We start from the raw sequence: 22,831 nt of genomic DNA on the forward strand, positions 1-22,831 counted from the left end.
ATTACAGCTTTTCTTTAAAATCAGAAATACTCAGGCTTTGTCAGCTACGAAAGAGTGACAAGGCAAGTGATTTCAGATGGGGGAAAAACCACCTCTCCTCCACTAAATCACATTTCCTCTTGCCCTCAGAAGTTCCGTGTCACCTCACAGCACAGTCTCAACCTGCCACAATTTACTCACATTCTCTGGCCCTTCCTGGTTTATTTTATTTATTTATTTATTTATTTATTTATTATAATTTTTTGAGACAGAGTCTGGCTCTGACACCCAGGCTGGAGTGCAGTGGCGCGACCTTGGCTCACGGCAACCTCCACCACCTGGGTTCAAGTGATTTTCCTGCCTCAGCCTCCTGAGTAGCTGGGACTATAGCCACGTGCCACGATGCCCAGCTAATCTTTGTATTTTAGTAGAGACAGGGTTTTGCCATTTTGGCCAGGCTGGTCTCGAACTCCTGACCTCAGGTGATCTACCCACCTCGGCCTCCCAAAGTGCTGGGATTACAGGTGTGAGCCAACGCGCCCAGGCCCCTTCCTGTTTTTTTGTGCACATGTGGTGCTGTTTTTCTTCTATGCCTTCAGAAACCCAGACCGTTCATATGGTTGGGGAAATTGGAAATGTATCCACTGAATAAAGGACCGTATGGCTTTTGTGCCCTGATGCTGAACACTGGTGACAAGTTAAAGCCAAAGTGGAAAGCGTTACAAACCAAAACCAAAACTCAGGCTGAGATGTGGTGGGTGAGGTGGAGGTGAATGATTTCTCCGTGTGCTTGTTGGTGATTCATTATATATTATTTCTCATATATATTCATTATATATTATATAGGATAATCTGTCAATAACTTCAGTCAGCATCTTCATTCTTCTCACTATGTCTGCCTTTTTCATACTGTAGTACTATTTTATTATTTTTATTTTATTTTATTTATTATTTTTTTGAGACAGTCTTGCTCTGTTGCCCAGGCTGGAGTGCAGTGGCGCAATCTGGGCTCACTGCAACCTCCGCCTCCTGGGTTGAAGCAATTCTCCTGTCTCAGCCTCCTGACTAGCTGGAATTACAGGCACATGCCACCATGCCCAGCTGATTTTTTATATTTTTGGTAGAGATGGGGTTTCACCATGTTAGCTAGGCTGGTCTCAAACTCCTGACCTCAAGTGATCTGCCCACCTTGGTCTCCCAAAGTGCTGGGATTACAGGCGTGAGCCGCCGCGCCCGGTCTGTAGTACTGTTTTAAAAAATCATTTAAAATAAATCAAAAGCAGACCAAAGTATCTAGAAATTAGCAACCGAGGCAGCTACAGTTGTCTTCAAGGAAGTCTTATTTGCTAGTTCTTTGTAAATTACAGGTTTTTTTTCCCCATTTGGAAATTATTCTGTTCCTGGTTACCTGCCTTTATGCATTCTTGTGTGTTGATATGATTACAAATGATTTCAGTGGACAGCTATTTTCCCCAGATGCAGAACTAATTTAGTTGAAGATTTTAAAGGTTGTAAACTTCCTTTGATCTTCAACTTTTAAGACTCCAAATACCAGTTCTGCAGCTTCTGTAAGCTGGAAAAAATATCCCCCCAAATAATAAGGAAAACAATGTATAAACATTTTCCAAACTATTCTATCCACAAAGAATTCCATTTATAAATGGAATACTCCCTTCTTTGTCTTTGCCTAGGAGCTTGGGGGATAGCTGTTTGTATTTGTACATTTTCTGCATTTCTACAGTTTACACTTGTTTATGGTACATTGGAGAGTTCAGAGTAACCATTTGCAAATGTTTGAAGATATTCAAAAGAAAATATTCCCCCTCCTCAGTAGTCCAGGGAAATGACATAGACTCTTTAAGTAAAATAATCAATGGAAAAAATGTGTACAAGGAGTAACCCTTTCATCATCACTTTTTCCATTCTCAAGGAGCAACAGGTCCATACAACTTTCCACCTTTGTGGCTCCCAAATTTCTTTTTTTTTTTTTTATTATTGTACTTTAAGTTTTAGGGTACATGTGCACAATGTGCAGGTTTGTTACATATGTATCCATGTGCCATGTTGGTGTGTGTGGCTCCCAAATTTCTAAGTTTCAAAAACCAGAAAGAAAATATGAGACCCTTTTTCCTGGTCCCAATTCCATGATACTACTCCAGGCTCAGCAGAGGGGACTTGACTTCTTATTTTCTCATGGAAAGCTGGAGGAGGCACCTGTAGTTTGGCTTTTTGGAGTTTAATTATTAGTCTGGTCATGGAGCCACAGTCCTAGAAACAACTGTTCCAAGGCAAGGGGTTTGCTTCGCTGGAGAAGCCAAAAGGGTGAAGGTCACAAATAAGTTTTTTGCCAATTTAGTTTCTCAAACTGAGAAGTTCAAGAGAGGAGGCTGTCTGGGAGGAGGTTGGGAAGTCAGTACATACATTCGAAACAATACTATAGGTGTCTACTTTTAAAACAAGGAAAAGAAGGAAAATGAGAGTGACAAGAGGAAATCAGTATAAATGGGATGTGCTCGGATCCTGTGTCAGACTTGTGCTATCTAATGGTCCAGTACTTGACTATTGGGAATATTAATTGGTGACAATCCCTAAGGTAAGGGTTAGCTTGTCTGTTAGGATGCAGTTGGCACATATAGTTCTAGGTAGAGCTACTTCAAAGAGCCAGAAAGAAGACACCAGGTCTGTGTCATGGACACATGTTAGTGGGAGGACTTGGGAGTGTGCTTCCTGTGATCATTTCAGACTTGTAGGGGAAAGTTTTCTGGAATGAATGGTGCCAAGATTGGCCTGAGGTATGTCCCATTCAATGCTGCTGGGACCATGTTAACGCTTATGACCAGGGACTTGGAGGGAAGGTTTTAATGAACAAGCATCCAACTTTTATATATGATGTCAATCAGGTTATGATGGGATATGAAATGACATCTGTGACTGGATATTTATTACTTCCAGATGTACCCATAATCTTCCATCTTCAGCAGTACTGGGACTAGAGGGAAGCAAAGGAAGGGCTTAGGGCACAGACTTGAAGGAGGCACCCACTCAGGGTCATGCTAGTGCAGCACTGGTCCTGGCTCTGTCTCCAGATCCATATGGCAGCTCCCTAAAGCTGGTCTCTTGGCCCCCTGGACTCGCCCATGGATGGCCTTCAGCAACTCCCCCTGAAATTTCATGGAAAGTTCTATGTGCCTATGCACAGAGGCATTTTCATGGGAGAAGAGGTCCATAGATTTTGGCTCCAGAAAAAGTATGCTCTATATCTCTGAAGGACTATCTTACCTTATTATGGAGCAATATCTGAGTTGAAATTTTTCTTGTTTCTCTGAGGAAGCTGAATTAATGGAAAGTTTCTCTTAAAACTTAGAATATATTGTTTGACAATTTCTGCTGTGGACCTAATACTGCAGAATCAAAGTTGGAGCTACATCATGTAGCACTTGCCTCAATAAGATTGCCTTAGTGACACAATGCAAAAGGTTATAGACTTTTCTTCAAGTTACCATTTCCCACAAGGGTCTATGATGAAAGAAGAAAAGAGAAGCAAGAAAAGAAATAAGCTAGATACTTCCCCAGCACTTGGACCTTCAAAATTTGTATGATATAGGGAGACACTGTTCTTCTGTGGAAAGATCTTCTACCTTGCCACTGAGGCCAAGAAAGCAGAATGGCCAGAGTCAGAGAGGTGGACAGATCGGTGAACACCAGGGCATTGATATGGCAGTGTCTGGGAGTGCTGCCCATGTTCCCTATCTCCCCAGTATGCCTCTTTACTTGGAGAGACTGCACTTGGAAAGAGAGACGCGTTCGGCCAGCTATTACCAGCCGTTGCCCAGGAGGGCACTGGAAATCAATTCCCTGACTGGTTTCCAATAAGTCACTCCCTTGCCGGCCTAAGCTGCTGCCTGTGCAGCATGTTCAATCATTTACACCTACCTTCATGCAGGCAAGTGCTGCAGAGGGGCAGAGATGACTGAGAACCAAAATACACTGCACCGTGGAACACTTACCTCATGTTGTGGAACACTTACCCTCACCCGAACTCCCCGCCTTTTCCAGACTTTCCTGCCTAAGAGATCGTGCCAAAGGGACGGGGTGGCCATGCTGTTTTCTTTTACCATGTCCTGCACAACTTATTTTGTATCCTTCAGTTGCTGTTTTAAGTGCATAGCACTTTCTGTGTGGATGGATGTTAGGGCAATGCATTCTGCATGTGTAAACTTTTTCTTATTGCCTCAAAGGGCATAAACGAAATTCATTCAGAGAAAGAAAGAAATTAGCTTTAAAAAATAAACAATTTAGCACTGGCATCGTTTAACAGGGTCCCATTCTCAAGGAAATGGGGTAAACGCCATTTCAGACACCAGTTCTAAATACTAACTGCAGAGAGCTCTTCTCCAGATTTGTGGATTTCCACAGCATAGAAAAAAAATAGGGTGGGGCCAGGACTGGGAACATGAGACCGTCAACAAGGAGGGGAAGTACACACACATGCACAAAACTTATTTCAAGGGTCATCGAAAAGATTCTAGTGAAAAATGACTGGAGCAAAAGCAAATGACAATAACAAAAACTTGGAATTATTCTCTAATGCTTTAAAATAGTCCCGAGTGTACTACATAGTTTTAAATTGGAAATCAGTCAAGTTACCTAACTCTGCCACTCCTTGGACTGAATTATGATCATAAGCAAAAAATGCTTGTGCAGTTGTACTGTGTGGCCCAGATGTACAGCCCTGAGTAGAGAGATGGGGGCAGAGCAGACCTGGCTTTCCAGGTAGCCAAGGGGTCAGGGCTGGGGCAAATCAAAGCTTCCAGTGCTCCCAGCCTCATTCCCATCCAGATATTTGGCTGCACCAGCACTAGTTGTCTCATCATTTTCCCCTCTGAACCTCTGGTTTGTTGTCTGTCTTTGATATAGTAAGCTGTGTTTTGTTTTGGGTAAAAAGGGAAGTAAGAATGCGACTGATAGTACTTAAAGAACAAAAGGGAGAAATGCTTCATTAATTCATTTGATATGGAACATCGACCTAATATCCAAAAAAATACAACTAAAAAGTAGATCTTTCCCTCATTTGCATGGCTTATTTCCCCAGACATGTTTTTGGTATTGAAAATGAATGGTATTCCCATACAACATGTGTCTCAATTTGTAATGATATCCTCCTTGCAGCTGGCTTAGTTCTGCAAGTGTTTCTAAAATGTTACTGTCTTAAATTTGAACCAACCTACAATAACAAATTATCTAGAAGCAAAGTGGCTAAACGGCATTTGGTGAGAGAAGGGGAAACCCTGTATTTGATCCTTCAACTCTTGTTTTAGAAATTCAGACTGTAACATGATCTCTTTCCAAAGGAATCTACACATGCACACTTTAAAAATTGTGCAGATTGGGTGTTGTGGGAGCAAGAATGATCAGGTTTAAGTTTCTCTGCAAAGCTCTGCATCCCATCAACAAGCTCTTTTGATATTTTAAACCCATATTTAGAGTAATTTCAAGATATTTGGAGCACATGTGGTTAAATGTAAAACTTTGTCATTATAATGTGTTAGATGCTTATACTTTAAATATTTATAAGCTTTTATTTATTTTTTATTTTTATTTTTTTCTGAGACGGAGTTTCACTCTGTTGCCACGCTGGAGGGCAGTGGCGCGATCTCAGTCCACTGCAACCTCTGCCTTCTGGGTTCAAGCGATTCTCCTGCCTCAGCCTCCCAAGTAGCTGGGACTACGGGCACGCGCCACCACATCCAGCTATTTTTTTTGTATTTTTAATAGAGATGGGGTTTCACCATGTTGGCCAGGATGGTTTCCATCTCCTGACCTCATGATCCACTCGTCTAGGCCTCCCAAAGTGCTGGGATTACAGGTATGAGCCACCATGCCTGGCCTTTATAAGCCATTTTTAAGTACTTTACCCAAAAGCCTTCTCCCACTAGAATACTATAGTTGAGTAGTATCTGAGCATCATTATAGAAGATACAAGGTGAAGTCGCTGCAGCATGCATTCACATTCTTGCTTTTCTGGTTTTAATTCAAATGTCATTTTTAGTAGAATCAGCTTATTTTATTATTTTAAAAATGTATTAAAAAATCATAAACAAGATTGGTTGTCTGTGATTTAAAACAAAGAAATTCCCCAGCACTCAGAAGCTAAAGTGTTCTAACTTGAACTGTATTGAGTCCCACGCGTGAGTGTGGTGGCTCACTCCTGTAATCCCAGCACTTTGGGAGGCCAAGGCGGGTGGATCAAACTTAGGTCAGGAGTTCAAGACCAGCCTGGCCAACATGGGGAAACCCTGTCTCTACTAAAATTACAAAAAATTAGCTGGACGTGATGGCGCGTGGCTGTAGTCCCAGCTACTCGGGAGGCTGAGGCATGAGAACAGCTTGAACCTGGGAGGCAGAGGTTGCAGTGAGCCGAATTCGTATCACTGCACTGCAGCCTGGGCGACACAGTGAGACTCCATCTCAAAACAAAAAACAAACAAAAAACTTCCCATTAGAGTGTTGGATCTCAGTCTGTGTCCACATGAACTTAAAGTGTCATATTGTTCCTCTGAAATGTCTTAGGGACAATTTATTGGTGGTTGGATTGAATTCTTTACTATTTGCCTTCAGCCATCTTGGAAGCTAAGACATAGGATCCTGTCTTTATCACAGGTAGCCTGTTTGTGCACTTAATATGAAAAAGAGGAGGGGGAAACCCTTTTTCCAAACGTAGAATCCATTTAAGCTTTGGAGGTTATAAATTTCAAAGTGATCACAGGCCCCTGGGGCTCACACTCTTTTATGGCTGGCAAAATACAACTTTCTGGTAAGAACGGGGAAAAGAAGGCTTTAAAAGGCTCATAAACTTGCTTGGACATCTAATAGCTCTTACCAAACAGCATTCTCATGAGTTAAGTGTAAATGAGTCAGAAACATATAGATCAAATTTCTTTTAAAATACACATGGGTTTAAAAATTAAGGCCAAAGTGCTTGGCAAAATAAGTTTTGGTTTTATCCAAACCCAAATGTTGAAAAAATAGTTCTAAGATTTGCCAAACCAAAAATACATGCAGGTCTCTTCAATCCTCCCATTAAATAAGATGGCATCATAAACATGGGACTTAGTGGCTATTTTCATAATCCCCAAGGTTTAGGCAACATGAACTTTAAATATTGATTGAAAGACTATGAAAAATTTTTGGTGGAAGAACATTATAACCTTGCAAATGAAGATGAGGGCTACTGGTTCAGGGTTCTAATCCTGATTTTGACAGCACTTCTCATTGTCTGATCAGGTGATCAACTTGTCCTTTGTCTTAGCTCTGGGTGTGTGTGTGCATGTGTGTGTGTGGCCTACGCATAGCAATAATAACTTTTAAAATCCTATTTTTGGATTTTATAAATCCTAAATTTATACTTAATTCATATATTACAATCTGTGAAACTTAATAACTCCTCATCATATCCAAACAGAGGGAAGCAGTCCCCTTTTGCTCATTCGTAGTTCAGAGATAGTCTTCATTTATTTCCCTATAGGGTAAAACGTATCCATTTTGCACTAACAGTATCTAATGCTGACTTTGCTCAGGTCTGTGTTATTAAAAGACGAGAGAGAGAGAGAGAGGTAAAGACAGAAAAGAAAAAAGTGGGGGAGGGTGTGTGGCAGGAGTCCTTGACTTTATTTGAAGAACTAATAACCTACTGAGAGACCAAAAAAAAAAAAAAGCCAAGGTCACTTTTACAAGCAACATGCAGAACCTGCAAACCGATGTGACACTGCAGACAGTAGGCTTCAGCAAGAGCAGGGACCAGGTCCAGTTCACTCATTGTTGTAACCAAGTGCCTAGCACAGGGGCTGGAAGAATGAGCACGCAAGTATTCAGTGATCACATGAATGAAAGCGTCTCCATAGAGGAACAGCTAATGAAGCTGCCTTGATGTAGTGCCTTCTGGTAGATGAATTCTGAATTCTGAACCTGAGGAGGGATGTGGGCTGGCGATCAAGGGTGGAGAAATGTGGGGTGAAGTAGCATGTTAAAGGGCACAGACACAGAAAAGAGCAAGCTGTGTTAGGGATGACGTTCCGGTTCGCTTGGCTGGAACAAAGGGCTTGTCCACAGAGGGTGAGAAGCATGAGGCTGGAGGAGAGTGGGAAGGTGGTAGAACAGGAGTTTGGGGAATTTGTACTCAATACATTGAGCAACGTCACTGTGGCCTCAAGCACAAGAATGACAAGATGAAATCTGTGTTTGAGGAAAATTACTTGAGCAGCTGTTCGTAGACTGCAACACTGGCGTTGCTAAAGCTGATGGTTGCGTTCTGATGGCAGGCTAATTGCCAGCAGTTGATTCTGAACATTGCAGAACGTCATCGCTGGAGTGCGAGGGACATGTGCTGCCAGATCTATGGGTTAAGTATGGAAAGCCATTGTCTCTGGACAGTGAGAAGAACTTTCTTTGTGCTGAGTGGGCCTAAGGAAATGTCACAATGCACAGTGGAAGGAAATCTCACAATCAACAGACCATTCCAGGGTCTAAAAAGGAAGATGCTGGCTTGGCTCCAGATGGCCACAGAAACAGAGGCCCCACCCTTCTGACCAACCAGCAGCTCTGTGCCTTAAGCCAGCAGGGAAGGGCAGACGTGGGCTGCTGTTTCATGCGTGCACAGAGGCAGGCCCTGGCTCTTGCAGCAGCGGACTTCACGGATGCAGAATGTGGAGGTTGCACAGCGATGCCTAGACTGTCTATGCTTAGACCGAAGGGCAACAGAAAGGCCCAGGGGGCTTGATCTATATTCCTTAGACATCTCCGGAGATTTTCTCAGAATCAGAATCAGATCCTCCCATGGCCTGCAGCTACTTTTAAGAAAGTTTGGCAACCTTTTGGAGATGTCCTCTTCTCTTTTTTGACTTTCCAGGCTGTAAACCTTCAGAAGCTTCCACATGTGGTGCCAGTGGGCTCCTGGTGGTGAAGGAAGGTGGCAGTGTGGTTTAGTGGAAAAGAATATCTGCTCTGGAGTTGGACCAGCTTGGGTTCACATCCCAGCAGAGACACTTACCAGGTGAGGGAGAAAGGGACTTCAGCTCTCTGAGCCTCAGTCTCTATGTCATGAGTAATAAGATTGCTGTAAGAGACAGGTAAGGAAATGTATAAGGTGTGGCTCATCACAGATGCCCTAAAATGGCAGTTGCCATCCTGTTAGAAAGGATGCATTGCCTAAGGACAGAGCTCGGGGCTGGAGTGAGACCTGCCTGGGTTTGAAAACTGGCTGGGTCACTTACCAGCTGTGAGAATTTGGACAAGTTTTATAACCTCTCTGGGCCTGCATTTTCTCATTAAATAATTATAATAGCTAATATTTATTGAGCACTTTCTACGTGTAGGCAGTGTTTTAAATGCTACATACCAACAATGCATGAGACTTAGCATTATTAAGCCCATTTTGCAGATGAAGAGACTGAGGCATGGAGAGGTTAAGTATGCCACCCAGAGTCATGTGGCCAGTAAATGGCAGTGCTGAGATATGACTGGCAGCCTGGCTCCAGAGTTTCCATGCAAAACCACTGTCCATGGCTTATGTATAAAAAATGAAGATAATAACCCCTACTTCGTGCAGTTATCAGCTCCAATGTAAATAACAAGTTAAAATGTCGGAGCTACCTGGCTCATAGTAGATGCTTATTACAAAAATTGTCATGGTAGCCCCTGCAGCCCAGAACTTCTTCCCTTGGATGTGTAATGGAAAATAATGAAACACTTCCACGTTGTCAACCTCAGAGGTTAGGGAAACCATTCCAGAAATTCTCATAAAATCTCTGGTTCCACTTTTACAAGTTGAGACTGCAACAAAGAGAGCGAGTGCCCAAGGTCACAAGGTGGCGCAGCCAGGATTAGAACCTGAGTCCTCATCTGCCTTTCCTCTCGGTGGGACATGGGATCCGACCGCAGCTGCTTCAGTTACATGCCCTGTGCCAAGCACTAGAGTCATATTTTTGCCACCCATGGCGTGGCTTCCTCACATCAGGAAGCCAGTTCCAGAGAGAAAATAGGTTGTGCCTGAACATCTAGGGTTGAGGGGTTAAAGGGTTGCAGAAAAGCAGTTATTAACCACACTCTCCATCGTTTTTGCTGTTGGGGGAGAAATCAGTATTATAGCTCTTACGTTTTGCAATGGCATTTCTACTAATTTGAAGCTTTCTGCCTCCCTCTCTCTGCTAATGGGCTGGTCGTAAAGAATGAATCAAGTGTGGAGAAGACTGCTTTCCCAGACCTCATCTAAATCCTAAAATCTGCTGTTGACCCACAGGTCAAAGCTACTTGCCACATGAAGCTGCTTTTTTCTCTGTATTCTTTCTCTTTCACCTAGAATGCCTCTGTTCATATAACATAGAGAAGTAACACACTTAATCTTAACACAGTAAACATCTGGGTTTTTTGTCATAGGCAGAATTTTTGGAAGGCCTCAGTCTTGAGAGTCAGGGTGGTAGAAATCAGAAGAGGACAAGGATCCTGTCCTTTTTTCATCTAGGACTTAGCATCTCCCACTTTAACAGGGACACAGTGACACCTGCTCCTGTAGTCACAGTGGGGAGAGGGGAGCAGAGCTGTGGGCCAGGGGCCTGCTGAGTTCCATGAACTAACATCAGCTAGTTCGTGTGTTGGATGAGACTTGATGAAAATGTGGGGTTTTTTTCTTATGAAATAACTTTTCAGAGTTCTCGTTTGCAAACGCAGGGTGTTAGGCCATGTATGTCTCTAAGGCACTCTACAGCTCTGACATTGTGACCCTGCCACCCTATTGTCAGGGCAAAGAAGGGGGGAGATGGAACATAGACTAGGAGTCAGCACTCCCAGCGGGAGGGGGAAACTGGACTTTGGGGTTCTAGAAGCTGGACTTCCATCCACCTTTTCCTATTTCCAGCAACCCTTCCTGGCAAAGTTATTCATCTGTAAAATGGAGATAGTAATAAATATTTCAGTAGCATTGCTGTTTGCTTCCAAGTGAAAAAGTATATAAAAATGCCTGGTGCTGTATTTGATGTAAATTAGGTGTGCAATAAAATTTGACTCCTAGTCTGGGCACAGTGGCTCATGCCTGTAATCTCAGGACTCTGGAAGGCTGAGGTGGGAGGATCATGAGCCCAGGAGTTCGAGACCCCATCTCTACAAAAAATTTAAAAATTAACCGGGCATGCCTGTAGACACAGCTACTCAGGAGGCTGAGGCCCAAGAGTTTGAGGCTGCAGTGAGCTATGATCATACAGCTGTCCTCCAACCTGGGTGACAGAGCAAGACCTTGCCCCGCCCCCACTACCAAAAAAAAACCATCAGGAGCCATCGCTCATGCCTATAATCCCAGCACTTTGCAAGGCCTAGAGGCCAAGACAGGAGGATCACTTGAGCCCGAGAATTTGAGACCCGTCTGGGCAACACAGGGAGATCCCATTTCTACAAAAAATTAGAAAAAAATTAGCCAGGCTTGGTGGTGCATGCCTGTGGTCCCAGCTACTTGGGAGGCTGAGATCACTTGAGCCCAAGAGGTTGAGGCTGCAGTGAGCCATGATGGTGCCACTGCACTCCAACCTGGGTGACAGAGCAAGACCCTGTCTCAAAAAAAAAGAAAACTCTTTTCATTGAAGACATAAACCACAATGGGAAGTACTTAGTTCTGAAAGCCAGGGCATAGGACCTAGGCTCTTGTTCAAAATTTCCTGCAGAACAGCTCTATCATGTAATTCTTCTTTATTCTATTTTTCTTTTTCGGGAGTGAACAGAGCCATCTGCTATAGTGTGTTTGTTAAAAAAAAAAAAAAAAAAAAAAAAAAAGGAAGAAAGGAAAAAGAAAAGTACACTGTTAGTCATGAATCCCTCCACGGTTTTGGAAGAGGGCCTGCCAGAGACCTGGTCATTTGGTTTGCTTAAACTTCCAGGTTCTGGAAAGAACTTAGTAAAAAGGATCCATTGTCCAGGGTGAAGATAAGGACTTACTTAAGTGAGTGCACAAGAGGGGGCTCCGTAGTTCTGGGTTCTTTGCCCCTCAGAAACTTTTAGAGGTCAGCAAGAAATAGCAATGACTGCTTATAAGAAAAAACAGACTGCTCTCCCCTAACCCATAGAACCAGAAAAGGAAAACAACATTTTCATTTGTAAAATGAAGACTTAAAGATAGAGTTATCCCAGTAGGGAGTCTTACATGGTTATAATTTTTACTGATTAACGAGTAAAATAAGGGATATAGCTAAAGGAAAAAGTTATTTAAAAATTAAAGAAAACAGGCTTTATAATTGGTTAATTTTTATTTTTATTTTTATTTTATTTTTAGTACTCAGGAACCTTAGCTTCTCAGAGCCATAGAGTGAGTAGCATCACAGTGATGAAGCTGCGATTCAGACCAGAGCCTAACACTGGGCTAAGATGAAACTCACCCTTGGCTCCCGTACCCTCCCCTTACCATGAGCTGTAGACTCGAAAGGAGAAGGAATGTTTTTCAGTTGCAGGCATATCTCACTTTATCATGCTTCGCTTTATTGTGCTTCACGAATATTGCCTTTGTACAAATGGAAGGTTTGTGGCAACCCTGTCAAGTCTATCAATGCCATTTTTCCAATAGCATGTGCTCACTTTATGTCTCTGTGTCACATTTTGGTAATTCTCACAATGTTTCAAACATTTTCATTATCATATCTGTTATGGTGATTTGTGATCAGTGATCTTTGATGTTACTATTGTCATTGTTTTGGGACACCATGAACTGCACCCATATAAGAGGTGAACTTAGTCAATAAACGTTGCGTATGTTCTGACTGCTCCACCAACTGGCTGTTCCCCCATCTTTCACCTTCTCCTTGGGCCTCCCTATTTCCTGAGATACAAGATTGAAAGTAGGCCAGTTAATAACCCTATGATGGCCTCTAAATGTTTAAGTGAAAGGAGGAGACCCATGTCTCTCATTTTGAATCAAAAGCTAGAAATGATTAAACTTAGTGAGGAAGGCATATTGAAAGCCAAGACAGGCCAAAAGCTAGGCTTCTTGTGCCAATCAAGTTGTGAATGCAAGGAAAAAGTCCTTGAAGGAAACTAAAATTGCTACTCCATGGCTAGGCACAATGGCTCAAACCTGTAATAATCCCAGCACTTTGGGAGGCTGAGGCTGGCGGAGCGCTTGAGCCCAGGAGTTCAAGATTAGCCTGGGAAACATGGCAAAACCCTGTCTCTACAAAAAATATGAAAAATTAGCTGGGTGTGATGGTGCACACCTGTAGTCCCAATTACTCAGGAGGCTGAGGTGGGAGGATCACCTGAGCCTGGGAAGTTGAAGCTGCAGTGAGCTGTGATCATGCCACTGCACTCCGGCCTGAGTGACTGAGTGTGATACTGTCTCTAAATAATAAATAAATAAAAATACTACTGCAGTGAACACACAAATGATAAGAAAGCAAAATAGCCTTATTGCTGATACAGAGAAAATTTGAGTGGTCTAGATGGAAGATCAAACCGACCACAATATTTCCTTAATCCAAAACTTAATCCAGAGCAAGGCCCTAACTCTCTTCATCAGTGAAGGCTGAGAGAGGGGAGGAAGCTGCAGAAAAAGATTTTGAAGCTAGCAGAGGTTGGTTCATGAGCTTTAAAGAAAGAAGCTGTCTCCATAACATGAAAGTGCAAGGTGAAGCAGCAAGTGCTGCAGCAAACTACCCAGAAGATCTAGCTAAGATCATTGATGAAGGTGACTACACTAGACAACAGATTTTCAGTATAGATAAAACAGCTTTATATTGAAAGAAGATGCCAACTAGGACTTTCATAGATAGAGAGGAGTCAATGCCTGACTTCAAAGCTTCAAAGGACAGGCTGACTCTCCGTAGGGGCTAATGCTGCCGGTGACCTTAAGTGGAAGCCAGTGTTCACTTACTGTTCTGAAAATCCTAGGGCCTTTAAGAATTATGCTAAATCTACTCTGCTTGAGCTCTGTCAGTGGAACAACGAAGCTTGGGTGACAGCACATCTGTTGATACCATGGTTTACTGAATATTTTAAACCCACTGTTGAGACCCACTGCTCAGGAAAAAATAATCCTTTCAAACCATTACTGCTTATTGACAATGCATTTGGTCATCCAAGAGCTCTGATGGAGAAGTACAAAGAAATTAATTGTTTTCATGCCTGCTAACACAACATTCATTCTGCAGCCCATGGATCAAGGAGGAATTTTGACTTCCAAGTCCTATCATTTAAGAGATACACTTCATAAGGCTCTAGCTGCCATTGATAGTGATGCCTCTAACAGATTTGGGCAAAGTACATTGAAAATCTTCTGGAAAGGATTCACTATTCTAGATGCCATTAAGAACATTTGTGATTCATAGGAGGAGGTCAAAATATCAATGTTAACAGGAGTTTGGAAGGAGTTTATTCCAACACTCGTGGATGACTTTGAAGGGTTCAAGATTTCAGTGGAGGAAGTAACTGCAGATATGATGGAAATAGCAAGAGAATTACAAGGGGAACCTAAATATGTGGCTGAATTGCTGCAATCTCACGATCAAACTTGAACAGATGAGGAGTTGCTTCTTATGAACAAAGAAATTGGTTTCTAGAGATAGAATCTGCTCCTGATAAAGATGCTGTGAACAATGTTGAAATTACAACAAAGGATTTAGAATACTCCATAAACTTAGTTGATAAAACAGCAGCAGGGATTGACTCAGTTTTGAAAGGGTTCTATTGTGGGTAAAATGTTATCAAACAGCATGGCATGACACAGAGAAATCCTTTGTGAAAGGAAGAATCAACCAATGTGGCAAACTTTATTGTTGTCTTATTTTAAGAAATTGCCACAGCCACCCCAGCCTTTGGCAACCACCACCTGATTAGTTAGCAGCCATCAGTATCAAGGCAAGACTCTCCACCAGCAAAAAGGTTATGGTTCGCTGAAGGCTCAGATGATTGTTAGCATTTTTTGTTTTTTACAAAAAAAGTATTTTAAATTAAGAAATGTACATTGTTTTTTAGACATAATGCTACTGCACATTTAATAGACTACAGTATAGTATAAACATAACTTTTATATGCACTGGGAAACCCCCCAAAAATGCATGTGACTTGCTTTATTGTAATACTCACTTTATTGCAGTGGTCTAGAACCAAACCTGCAGTATCTCCCACCTTATGCCTGTATCTTCATCAGTTAATGAGCTATAAGAAAAGAGATGCCATCCTCTTCAAAAATGAAAACAATTTCTATCCTGCAAAAGCCATTTAAAAACTCTTCATGAAGCAACGGTTGATGGAGGGGAGAAGGAATCATGTTTTGGCAAAAACCTTCCTTCCTGGGATGGGTTTGGTGTGGGGACCACTATCTGGCATCACGCTCAGAGTTTATCAGCTAGTGCAGGCGGCTCTGTTCATTGACCGCAGGGCTCTACCCTTGTGAGTGTCCCAGAATAGCTGCGGCTACCTGAGAGCAATCCAGTCCTCAGGGACTCGTTATTGTCCCAGATAAACAGCGTTGCCGCAGCCAGCACGTAATGGCTGTATTTAACTGTGATAAGTGATGGGCAGACGTGCCCAAGTGAGTGGATCTCTGCTAGGGCCTGGGTAATTGGACAAAGGCAAGCTGGCTGGCAGCAGGCATTTCTTGCACATCATAGAATTGATGCCACAAGGTTTTAGACTCCTGGGGATAAATATGACAGACATGGGGAGATTGCCTTCTAAATGAGGAAGACAGGACAGACCTACTGGATTTTGATTATGCTAATTACAAAAGTATTTCAGGAAGGAAATAATACAAGTTTAGAAAATGGGTTAGATTAATAGAGGCAGGCTTCCTGGTAGAGGTGGAATATGCCACCACAAAAGAGCTAGTTTGGAAATGTTGGGATGTAGAATAAGACAGACATTTTTCTCTGAACACACATTTACTTTTGGGAGTGGTTGCCTGGAAGTTTTATGAAATGCTACCAGTGAAAGTCTTAGGCTATAAAGGTCAAAGAAGTAAAGGTGAAAGTGGCCATATTTCGACAGTATCAACATTGAGAGAATGTATTTAGGCACAGTTTTGCTATCTATAATTCTCTGGAAAATTTTGTGTTATAAAGGAGCTTGAGTATCTAGATCACATTCTTGGCCATGCTTCCCTGATGAAACAGAAAAGTGACTCACCAGGTGAACAGAGAGTCTCTCAGTGCATTTGGTGTGCAGTTACCATTCCATGAAGAGAAATATTTCATTCCTCTGGCCAAAAGGGGCAGGCAGGCCTGGAATTCTGAAGATAGCTGGTCATACATGCCCGATGGAGACCGTGCCTTGTGGTGCCAGCGTGTATGTATGGTACATACATAGTACATGTATGACACATATATAGCATAAGAAATGGGCTTATTTGTATGTAATTGTGTATGTCTGATGCTCCATGTAGCAGGGGTGGGTTATCCTGCCTTCAGACAAATGCCCAAATCAGAGGAAAACCCAAGTGTGAGGCACAATTGTGGCCACTTCCCCAGAATCCCCTGCTTTAAGGGGTATTCCACAAACCTCTGCCATAGATGTGTGTGTATGTTTGTGTGTGCTGAGAGAAGGAGACTCTTTCTGAAATTTTGGAGTTCAGGGTCCAGAAGTTCATGGGCTTCCTTATGTACTGGTAACAGATTAATATCCAGTTGTTCAAGTTTATAATTCTACATATTTGATACTGGCTTTTGTTGAAAGATTCCACAATCTGAGCATGTGAGAAATGGAAGACTTAATACTGAAGCTCACCCAGGCCCCCACTGCACAGAGGAAGAAGAATCGAGGCTCTGAGGGATGGTGGCTGAGGAACACAGTGGAAGAATTGAGGCTCTGGGGGAGGGTGGCTGAGGAACATGGAGGAGGAATCAGGGCTCTGAGGGGAGGGTGGCTGAGGAACATGGAGGAGGAATCAGGGCTCTGAGGGGAGGGTGGCTGAGGAACATGGAGGAGGAATCAGGGCTCTGAGGGGAGGGTGGCTGAGGAACATGGAGGAGGAATCAGGGCTCTGAGGGGAGGGTGGCTGAGGAACATAGTACAAGAATCGAGGCTCTGGGGGAGGGTGGCTGAGGAACAGGTCCAAGGTCACATAGCCAGTCAGAGGCATTTGGACTGTAACTCGAGTCTCTGTTTCACTTATTGTAGTAATTTCCCCTTTGCACAGATGAAGACATTTAGACATGGAGGACAGTTTTTTTGTAAGATTCTTCTGCTTGGCAAGGGCAAAATAGAACCAGCTCCAGACTCTGGAACTTCCTGCCATGATCACTTTCTAAAAATCCAAGCTTGTTTCCTCCCCACTCTGTTGGATTTCATACCTTGCATACCAATAAATATCAGAAAAGTGAAGCCCAAGCTTGGTTCTTCGTTTTCATCGATTCCAGAGTCTTTTCCTGTGTCACCAACAAGGGGGCTGCCCTGAACCAGCCAGAGCCAGAAGGACAAATGAGGATGCCTTCAATACCGCCCCCTCCTCAAAGGTTAGCAGACAGGGACTTGTACTGCCACCATCTGGCCTTTGTGGGTGTCCCAGACACGGCAAGTATGTGGTGAGAGGGAAGGAAACAGCACAAATTGTCTACTTTACCATTCTCTTAAAATAAGCTTCATGTGAGCAAGCTTTTCAGAGCAGCAGGACTAGGGCTGCGAAAAATAGAGTGTGGTGCAGCTGCACCCTTTAGAACTTTGGGGGAAAACACATATTATTTACCAGACAATAATAGATACCAGAGAATAATAATGATTATTATAGTGTTTGGGATGGCAAATGCTGTAGTTAAGGTTCCAGAATGGCTCTTATTATAATCCCGTTTTCCCGAGTCTCTTGTGAAAGCCTGGAAATTTTCTTTAAGTAGGCTGATGCTGTCCATGTTTGGTCTTTGTCCAAAGGTGATTTGAATATAAAGAAACTTACTGGAGAAATATTCATTTTTTAAAATAGTGATTGCATTAAAGAAAAAAGCTACATTATTTAAAAAGCAGTTGCAGCATTCTTAAGTAAGCAATTCAAAATGGCGGTGTTTCCCAGTTACTGGAAGAAAATGTTAAACATTCTCCCTCCTCCCTTTTAAAGAAAGAAGGAGGCCCCCTCTAACTACAAGATTCAGTCACTCTTGGTTCCAGGCCCAGAGGTGGGGATAGCTTCCCTCCCTCCACAGCAACTTCCAGGCTGTGCTTGCTAAATGCAAAAGAATTGTCCCCAGAAGAAGTGATCCCCGTGTCTTTGGATCCACTTGTCATCTCTGCAGCTCCTCAATTTTTGTGGCCTCACATTTGATGGTGGCTCTTGGTGCTTTTGTTTTTGTCTCCGTTCTCTCCATTGTCACTTATTCTTGAGAAAGAGAGAAAGAGAGAGAGAGAGAGAGAGAGAAAGTCAGTCAAATGTGAGCTCTTTATTCAGAAATAAATATCCACATTTCCAAATCTGACCATGCCAAATGAAAAGGTTTCCATGGCCTTGTAATTCCACCCCCATTACATAGTTGTGGTGTTTTGCATTTTCACTTTGGTTATTTAATATACATATTAAGTACACACAGATCTGGTGATTTAATATGATTGGGGGAACTCAGGCATTTCCTGTCGTGCACAGTGAAACTTTCAAACCTTGTTTTTGGCTGCTGCTGATTATTGTTGCCATTAACACCAGGATTTAGATAGCAGGGTTCAAAGCACAAGCTTCCACTTAGTCCTCCCAATGGGCATTTGACCACCTCTTGCTCTTGCTAAATTCATGTTACAAACACTCCAAGCAAGCTTCCAGGTCTCTTTGTGGCTCCATTTCTTCACTATAAAATGAGGAAATGGTACTGTATTATCTCTGGGGTCCCTTCAAGTCCTACATTCTATCACCTCTCTGAAGTTATTTGTTCATTGTTCTAAGAATAATCTCAACAGTTGTAAAGATGTTTACAAGCCCTCTGTCACCACCTCACCTTAGCCAAATTTTACCCATTCACATTTCTGACAGCCTCATTTATTGGCAGGAAGAAAAGGTGCTGTTTTGGGGCATGGCAGAAGAGAGCCACCTGACCCACTCATGTGATCAAAGTGTGTCGAGCGCCCACAGCGGGCCAGACTCTGAGCTAGGAGTTGAGTGTAGAGACACGAGCAAAACAGACAAGCCCCTGACCTCTGGGGCTTTACCATGCAGTTGGCAGACTTCTAAGTGGCTGCTCCCGGGAGTGACTGAGTGGCCTCAGGAAGCTGTATTTCAAACCAAGTGACTGGCAGCAAATGAAAGAAGCCTGCAGGGATAAAGAGGCAGAGCCTCATGTCTCAATGAATGTTGGGATGAGCATGCCCCAGAAACTGACTTTCCTGGTGGAAAATCCTGTTCAGAGCCTCTGCCCTGGGACCCCAAGGCTCTTGGTTGGTTTATTTTCTTCCAGTCCAGTGCTACTGTTTGTTTTGGATGTGAAGAGATGTGAATGGCTCACCTTTTACAGGCAAGACCCACACACGGAGAAAAGCAAGCATTTCTTCCAGCTTAGTTGCCTTTGTGGGAAACTTCTGAAGATAGGTATATGTGTCCATGGTAATTTTCCACTTGCCAAAAAGTGAATCTATTGGCCCTCTTTTCAGCAAATACCAGAGCTGAGACATGGGGTTACAGGAGTGAGGTCAGGAGCTCCAGGGTCCTCCGTGACCTTGCCTGGCTTTGGAGTGACCTTGGGTGACTCAAAAGACCTCCTGCTGGGGCTGGGTGCGGTGGTTCATGCCTGTAATCCCAGCACTTTCGGAGTTCAAAGTGGGTGGATCACTTGAGGCTAGGAGTTCAAGATCAGGCCTGGCCAACATGGTAAAATCCTGTCTCTACTAAAAATACAAAAATTAGCTGAGCATGGTGGTGCATGCCTGTAATCCCAGCTACTTGGGAGGCTGAGGCAGGAGAATCACTTGAAACTGGGAGGCAGAGATTGCAGTGAGCCAATTGCACCACTGCACTCCAGCTTGGGCAACAGAGCGAGACCCTGTCTCAAAAAAAAAAAAAAAAAGAAAAGAAAAAAAAGCCTCCTGCTGGTTAAGCATGCAGTCATGTGGAGGGGGAGGGTTGCTGGGTTGCAAAGGATGCTGTGGTCTTTGGGTGAGGGCGTGGTGCACCCTGCTCATTATGGTATTCCAAAAAGCGACTTGAGTTTCATTTCCTCACACAAAGCTGGCAGGGCTGACCTGAGCAGACCGTCAATGAAACTCCTGTTGAAATCACGCTGTGCTGCAGCAGTTCTGGGGCTCATCCTAGGTCTGCCCTGGCGGCTGGAGAGTGCGCTGCTGTCTGACTCATGCCTGGGTTCTCCCCAGCTGGGCGGAGGGAGGGGGATCGGTCCAGTGGATTCTGACAGCCCCTTCTGCTCTTTTTCCAGGAACGTTCACTCACAGGGTACGCTCATGGAGAGAGGGCGCAGAGCAAACCATGTCACGCCATCCAATGACACCAGCTGGTCAGCTCACCACCCCCTCTGGCTAAAACTCAAGCAAATAAAGCCGCTTCCTGTCATTAAGCATCTCAGAGGAAGCAGCCCTCCCTCAATGGCCTCTAGCCCAGAGAAGCCCGTGCATCTTGGACCCACCAAGCAGGCCCAGCCTTCCTGCTGCCACCATCTCTGCTTCTCCTCAGAGGAACTTAGGGATTTCACCCCTGGCTTTTTAAAAAACGAAATACCGACAAGCCACAAGGACCAATGTAGGTATTCTCCCCGCCCCATCTTCAAGGCTCAGCGGCTGAGGCTGGAAGATGATATGGATTGGAACACAAAAAATCTTTTTTTAATCTTTTTAAAAACTGCTGTGGTTTTGCTGCTACACTAAGAATTGTGATTTGCATTGTACGGTTTTGGACCTATATTGTTCACGTTTTGATGGCGGAGAGGGGTGGTCCTGGAGGCCCAACGCTTCAGAGTCATCTCTGTCCTGCCCGGGATGCACTTTTAAATGAAGAGTTAGAATATTTTATTGGCTAATATACTTTTCTTGTTATTTTTACAAAGGCCACCTTTATCCTTTTTGATGCCATATTTTCAGTGTTACACTTTTATGGCTTTTAATTTTCGATTTGACAGATGTAAGAAGCAGCATGAATAGTTTATACTGTGGTTTTTCAGAGACTGAATGCCAAGAGAACTCGGTAAATGTTTATTCTTCTCAGCTTTCTCTTTAAATTCCCCTAAATAGCGCCCCATTTGGGAACAGAGCAAGAGTGTTGAACTGAAGACCAAAATGCCCTCAAGGTGTAAAATAATCCGAGGGGGAATATTTGCTGGGCGTCAGGAAAGACTCGGATGAAATTTCAACCCTGATGGTTTTCGGTGATCCAGGAAGTCAGTGAGACAATCTCTCTATACGCAGAGCCCTTTCATGATAATTAGAATGGTATGGACAAACCAATGAAAACAAGAGGGAAAGTGAGAAAGATCACCCATGATTCTGTTTCACTGTTTGCTTTCTCCTGTCATGGTTAAGAGAAATGTGCAATTCGATCCTCAATCAGTGGGTGGAGGATAACAGGGTAGATTCACTTGTGTGCACTTGTACAGTTGTAGCTGCGAGTCCAGAAGTCCTCTAGAGCATGTGTACTGGCACTGAGTTGGTGAGACAGTTGTGGAGTATCCCATTCTGATGAGTACAGAAAAAAAAAAAAAAGAAAAAGAAAAGAAGAGAAAAAATTAAGAAAAAAAATCAAAAAACGAAGAAAACTAAAAAAAAAAAAAAAAATCAAATCACCTTGTGATTCAGTGTATCTGTTTACTAACTCAAATAAAGCAATTGTTTCCTCTGGAGGGGTCCAGGTGCCCCCGCCCCACAAGGCCGCGGAGCCTCAGCAGGAGGGGTGGCGAGTCGCGGGTGGGCAGGGCCAGGACGGTGTGGCGCCAGCCTTGAAGCACCACGGCCTGAGGATGCGGTGTACATACTGTATTTCTAGATTCTCCTTTGTACAGAGTCACTTCACAAGTCAAGCTACTGTTTTACAGGTGCTCCTTATTTATTAGAGCTGTGAGAGCTTGGAGGACACACCTGGCGAGCAAGCTCGCTTTTTAAAAATGAAATTTGGGGGCAGGGGAAGGGGAAGTGGGAGGGAGGGGAAGCTCGCAAGCCCGGGGAGAGATTTATAAAAGTAAACAAAAGAAAAACTTCCAGCAACAAATTAAAAAATAATAACAAATCAACCCCAGCACCAAACCCACCCAGGCAGGAAGAAACCGCCCCTCCTCTGGGGCCACATTTTTCTGCTGGGTCACAACATTCTCCTCTCCCTGACTGGTGTCAGATTCATCAAACAAAAAATAAATCTCGAAGAAAAAAAATGCACTTACATGTGCTTATTTGGCTTTTCTCATTATTATGACTACTGTTTTTTTGTTTTTTGTTTTTTGTTTTTTTTTGTTACAGAGGTGTTCATTTTTCTCCCCCGGGAAACATTTTAAAAAATAGAACTAAGGAGTTTTAAAAGATGGTAAGCTACTGGGATGGCACTGTCTCCTCCTGACCTGCTAGACCACACTTGTCTGCAGACAAGAGCCCACTCCGTCCGTTCCAGGGCCTGCTTCCCAACCATGCCCATCACTGATACCACACAGTGCGTGGGAAATGAGTGCTTAGGCCTGTAGACCCAGGTGTGGTGTCCCTTCCAAGTGCTCTTCAAGTCCTGATCTTTTTTGGCTCCAAGGGTTCAGGCCTAAGGTTCAAGAAGCACCATCAAATGGAGGCAAATATGCTCCACGGGTTCCACTCACATCCACACACCATCTCACCCAACTGACTAGAGAGACTTTTATTTCAGCCTTACGTGAATGGGGTGGGTCCGTTTGGCTCTTTGGTACCTGAGTTAAATATCAGAAAGTTCCTAAGGTGGAAAGTG

The 22,831-nt window shown here is 43.4% G+C and overlaps 1 protein-coding gene across 2 annotated transcripts in view; it reads left to right on the plus strand.

Annotated features, from left to right (window-relative positions):
• Positions 1 to 22,281, plus strand: part of SOBP (sine oculis binding protein homolog) — a 170,996-nt gene extending 148,715 nt beyond the window's left edge. For both annotated transcript variants that reach the window (XM_055260445.2, XM_055260437.2), the window contains one exon: positions 20,340 to 22,281. The gene's annotated coding sequence lies outside the window, so the exon portion shown is untranslated. The remainder of the gene's footprint in view (positions 1 to 20,339) is intronic.
• The last annotated feature ends 550 nt before the right edge of the window (positions 22,282 to 22,831 follow it).

Source organism: Symphalangus syndactylus, chromosome 2 (genome assembly GCF_028878055.3).
Source record: "Symphalangus syndactylus isolate Jambi chromosome 2, NHGRI_mSymSyn1-v2.1_pri, whole genome shotgun sequence".
In the NCBI taxonomy this organism is placed as follows: Eukaryota; Metazoa; Chordata; class Mammalia; order Primates; family Hylobatidae; genus Symphalangus; species Symphalangus syndactylus.